Source organism: Rutidosis leptorrhynchoides, chromosome 5 (genome assembly GCF_046630445.1).
Source record: "Rutidosis leptorrhynchoides isolate AG116_Rl617_1_P2 chromosome 5, CSIRO_AGI_Rlap_v1, whole genome shotgun sequence".
Lineage (NCBI taxonomy): Eukaryota > Viridiplantae > Streptophyta > Magnoliopsida > Asterales > Asteraceae > Rutidosis > Rutidosis leptorrhynchoides.
In genome coordinates, this window is record NC_092337.1 from 390,391,868 (window position 1) to 390,397,867 (window position 6,000).

The window sequence follows — 6,000 nt, forward strand, 5'->3', positions numbered from 1 at the left end:
GTACGTTTAATTTCAGTATTATATATATATATATATATATATATATATATATATATATATATATATATATATATATATCTGTAATTTAGATAATTGTATTTATTTACATATCTATTACATATTTAATCATATTCGGTATACATGTATGTTATGGCTGTGTTTATTTATTTATTTGTTATATATAGCTGTATATATATTATATCTGTATTTATAAAGTATATAATCAATACCAATAATAAATATATATACATAGGTAATAATAATAATAATAATAATAATAATAAAGTTAATATTAATAATATAAATGATGATTTTATTATTGATACTAATAATGATACTAATATTAGTATTATTAATGATAATAATACTAGTAGTAATATTAATGACATAACCATATAAGTTTTCATATCTATATATCATATATTTAAGTTAATCTTATTAGTTATACTAATATTGATATAAATATTGAAAGTAATTACAATATTACTACACCAACTATATTTTAACTTATAATTAACTTGATGTAATATATACATTATATGATAACTTATATTGTGTATTGGATATTTTTAATTTTTATATATATATATGCATATATGTATTACCAATATACACTTATAATTATATATTATATTTTTTTATTGACATATTTGTTTACACATTTGTTCGTGAATCGTTGGAAATAGTCAAAGGTCAAAAGAATCCATGTACGTAGTTCAAAATTTTTAAGATTCAATTAAATAGACTTTGTTTATCGTGTCGAAATCAAATAAGAATCATGTTTAAATTTGGTCGAAAATTTCCGGGTCGTCACAGAACCTACCCATTAAAGAAATTTCGTCCCGAAATTTGAGTGAGGTGGTCAGGACTAACAATAAAAATGTTTTCATGATGAATATAAGTTGATAAATAAAGTTTTATCAACATTGAGTAATACGGATAAAACGATTCGATTACTCGAAGAATACGAGTGAAGCTATCACAAAAGAATAGAATGAGGTATTAAATATTCATCTTGACTTTTGACATAGTCACGGTTGATTTTAGAAAATAAGGTGTGTCTTGATTTTTGACGTTTTCTTGGTTGAATCCCGGAATTCAAGGGATTTAAAGAAAATCTTCGAAATCTATAGGATTTGATTCTTCGGGATTTATGGAAAATTAGGATCCTCTTTAATTTAATGCGATTATCTGTCTCGATTGCTTTGTCTGGTATCTTCTCTATAAATGAACTTCCTTCTTTCTGTTATTTTCACCACTCCAATTCTTTCTTTCTCGATCCGTACTTTCAAACGATTGTGAAAATGCTTAATCCAGTTCTGATCTTTGTCCTCATCCTTACTATTGCAACATTCATTCTCCTTTTCTAACCTCCACCAGAAGAATCTACTTTCTTCTACTTCGCCCATGGGTTATAGTGTTTTTAATTCTCCCGTGTCTTTATGTTGCGATAAACATTGACCTACACGGTTTGTAATTTATGTGTTGTTATCGGGCTTTATATTCTCCCTTATATTTCGAAGCTCTATGCTTTTGTTTTCTCTTTCCGACTTCAAGTCAAGCGAATAATGGTCCAGAATTCGTATATATAGAATTTCGAATGATTATAATGTTCTAAGCAGGAAGGAACGTGATTGCACGATTTGATTCTCAAATTTATCAAAATCACTGAGGATAGAACTATCAAGAATATGTTTTCTTGATATGTTCAGAAGTTAAGCAGAATAACAGAGTTATGTAACATGGCACATGATGACGTTATGATCTATGAATCATCATGTTCCATTAGAAACTCAGCATGACTTACTGTAATATAATCACGTTGGCCAAGTGTCATTATATTATACTAACTCATGCATCAGTTCCCAACACTACTTCAAAATCATTCATATTTTAAATTCGAAGGTTCGTAGAATATAGCAACTAATAGTTTCTCATATGATGTAACACTGATAGCTCAAAGAGATAAATGATTTCAGATAAGATTAGATATGAAAATATATTCAGGAATATCGAGAATATTTATAATAAAAGATACGATAATATCTTTGAATATCTAAGATCAGAGGATGATGGAGACTATTGTTCGTAAGGGTTTTGAGTAAGGAGCAAGATATTCGCTAAAGACTTCAGCAGGCATTGAATTATTTGGATCCTTTGAAGTCAAACTTATTCTTTGTGATTTGTCCACGGCTTCCTTCATAGTTTCGCATAATCCGCTTTTCGGTACTAAATTTTCTATTGAATGTTTCCATCACTCCATTCCTTATCATCAAACTCTTGGCCATTAAGACCATCTACAACATGCTGCTTCGTCAGCATTTTCAAAGTTAACGGATATGGGTCATCGGTTATCAAACCGAGGTGGTTTCAGGAGAATTGTGTTTTTAAATGATTAAACACTAATGGTAATATGGTGAAATATAAAAGGTTCTCCGATAACAATAAATAAGCACGTATATATTCCGAGGTTATAATAAGGTTGTTTCGGATGAAAAATCGGAGTTGACTTGCTGGAGCTGTGACAAAATTAGCTACTTTGGAAAGGGATTGCAAAACAATCTTCGGTATAACAATGTCAAAGGAACTAGAACAGATACGTGTCAAACGTTTGCTCAGTTTCTGAGGGTTTTTCAGGTGCATAACTATATGCATCAATCTTTTCTTCCGTAGATGAAGTGCAGTTGGTTTATCCTCTCGATTGAGGTGTTTTTAAGAATCATGATAGATTTGAACGCTGATTGTAATCATCGAGATACAAATGAGGTTTAAGATGAAATCAAGTGGCAATCTTGAAGAAATGTTTAGTTTCATATGTTATAATCAATATTTTAATTCATTTTAATTGTCCAATGTCATTAGTCCACATTCGATAGTCCACAGTAACAGTCCAATAATTCATATATATAGTTTAATATATAATATACGAATTAATTAATACTTATCGTGACCCGTATTCGTCTCAGACTCGATCACAACTCAAAGTATATATATTATTTGAGAACCAATCTCAACCCTGTATAGAGAACTTGATCATTACTGCATATAGAGTGTCTATGGTGATTCCAAATAATATATATAGATGCGTCGATATGATATGTCAAAACCTTGTATACGTGTCCCGATATTTAAAGTGTGAAAAAATAAATAACAGAAATTAAATGACGATAAATAAAGTGCGTAAAGTAATTAACAGAAATTAAATGGCGATAAATAAAATTGCGAGAATGTAAATTGTGATAATTAAATTGCGATAAATAAAATGTAATCAGTTAGCTAGAAACAGTTAGCGTGGATTCTTAACAAAATTTCAATTAGTTAATTTGTTTGTTTCTAACAAATTTTATTTTGTCCAATATTTTCTTCATTATGCCACTTGTTGGATTCTGATAGGTCAAAATTCAAATATAAAATTGAATGAAAATGGTTATTCTGAACAGATACACATATCGGTGATTGCAGGTAGGATAGTAAATAACTGTTGAATCAGATTCGAAGAATATACAATGTAACTTATTATTGTGAAATCTAAATATTCCTCGGGTATTACCTAACCGTTAAAATATTTTGATAATGCTAAAAACGAACATATATTTCATAGCATTATTCCTCAAGAAAGACAAGCTTTTAGTTGCAATTGTTCTATTTACAAGTGATAATCGTTTAAATAATAAAAGGTGAAGACAAAAGACAGATTCGACGAATTGAAGACGCAAACGACCAAAAAGCTCAAAAGAACAAAAGACAATCAAAAAGGTTCCAATTATTGATAAGAAACGTCTCTAAATTACAAGAGTACAAGATTCAAAACGCAAAGTACAAAATATAAAATTGTACGCAAGGACGTTCGAAAATCCGGAACCGGGACCAGAGTCAACTCTTAACGCTCGACGCAACGGACTAAAAATTACAAGTTAACTATGTATATAAATATAATATAATATATAATTAATTATATTAATTATATATATATTATATTTATATATAAAAAACCGTCGGCAGAGAAAACTCCAAGGACTGAGCTGTAAATACATTCTCCGCGACTCGCGGAGTTTGAAGAGGCTTTTCCCGCGAGTCGCGGAGCCCCAAATTTCAACTCTGGCTATAAAGCAAACCGAATTCTGATCAAAATTTGATATTCTATTTTCTCTCTTCTCTCATATATACGATATATATATATATATAATTTATATTTTAATTTTAATTTTAATTATAATTCTAATAATAAGGGTATGTTAGCGAATGTTGTAAGGGTGTAAGTCAAAATTCTGTCCGTGTAACGCTACGCTATTTTTAATCATTGTAAGTTATGTTCAACCTTTTTACATTAATGTCTCGTAGCTAAGTTATTATTATGCTTATTTAAAACGAAGTAATCATGATGTTGGGCTAATTACTAAAATTGGGTAATTGGGCTTTGTACCATAATTGGGGTTTGGATAAAAGAACGACACTTGTGGAAATTAGACTATGGGCTATTAATGGGATTTATATTTGTTTAACTAAATGAAAGTTTGTTAATGTTAATATAAAGATTTACAATTGGGCGTCCCTATAAATTACCATATACACTCGATCGGACACGATGGGCGGGGTATTTATATGTACGAATAATCGTTCATTTAACCGGACACGGGAATGGATTAATAGCCACTAGAATAATTAAAACAGGGGTGAAATTACATTCAAGGGTAATTGGTGTAATTGTTAACAAAGTAGTAAAACCTTGGTTTACACGCAGTCGATAACCTGGTGTATTCATTAAACAAAGTATTAAAACCTTGTTACAATTCGAATCCCCAATTAGTTGGAATATTTAACTTCGGGTATAAGGATAATTTGACGAGGACACTCGCACTTTATATTTATGACTGATGGACTGTTATGGACAAAAACCAGACGGACATATTGAATAATCCAGGACAAAGGACAATTAACCCATGGGCATAAAACTAAAATCAACACGTCGAACATCATGATTACGGAAGTTTAAATAAGCATAATTCTTTTATTTCATATTTAATTTTCTTTATTTTATATTTAATTGCACTTCTAATTATCGCACTTTTATTTATTGTTATTTAATCGCACTTTTAATTATCGTACTTTTTAATTATCGCAAGTTTATTTTATCGCACTTTTATTATTCGCAATTTCATTATCGTTATTTACTTTACGCTTTAATTTAAGTCTTGTATTTATTTTATATTTTACATTAGGTTTTAACTGCGATTAAAGTCTTAAAATCGACAAACCGGTCATTAAACGGTAAAAACCCCCCTTTATAATAATAATATTACTTATATATATGTTTGTATTTTTATAAAAGTAAACTAATATAGCGTTGAGCTTTGTTTAAAGATTTCCCTGTGGAACGAACCGGACTTACTAAAAACTACACTACTGTACGATTAGGTACACTGCCTATAAGTGTTGTAGCAAGGTTTAAGTATATCCATTCTATAAATAAATAAATATCTTGTGTAAAATTGTATCGTATTTAATAGTATTTCCTGCTAAAATTAATAACTATTTTATATACACCTCGCATAACATCAAGTTATTTTTGGTGCCGCTGCCGGGGATTATCTTAAAAGCCGGAAGCGAAACGCTAATAGAAAAAAAAAAAAAAAAAAATTTATTAAAAGTCGTTTTTGTAAAAATACGTTTTAAATATTCGAAAAATATAAAAAGGAAAACAAAAATATAAGTATTTTTAAGATTTTGTTAAATATTTAAGTTTTATAAGTTTCTTTATTTTTATTTTAGTTTATAAAAATATAAGTTTTAAAATCTTTTATTTATTTAAAAACAGAAAACAGAAAATAAAAAAAAAATAATAAATAAAAACGCGTAAAAACTCAAACCTGTCAGCTGAAATTCTGAACCCCGCGACTCGCGGGGTTTGATGCAATAAATGCCGCGACTCGCGGAGCCTTTCTGACAGGCGACAAAGAACCCTAAATCTGCATTAATTACGGATTATTATTAATTATTATT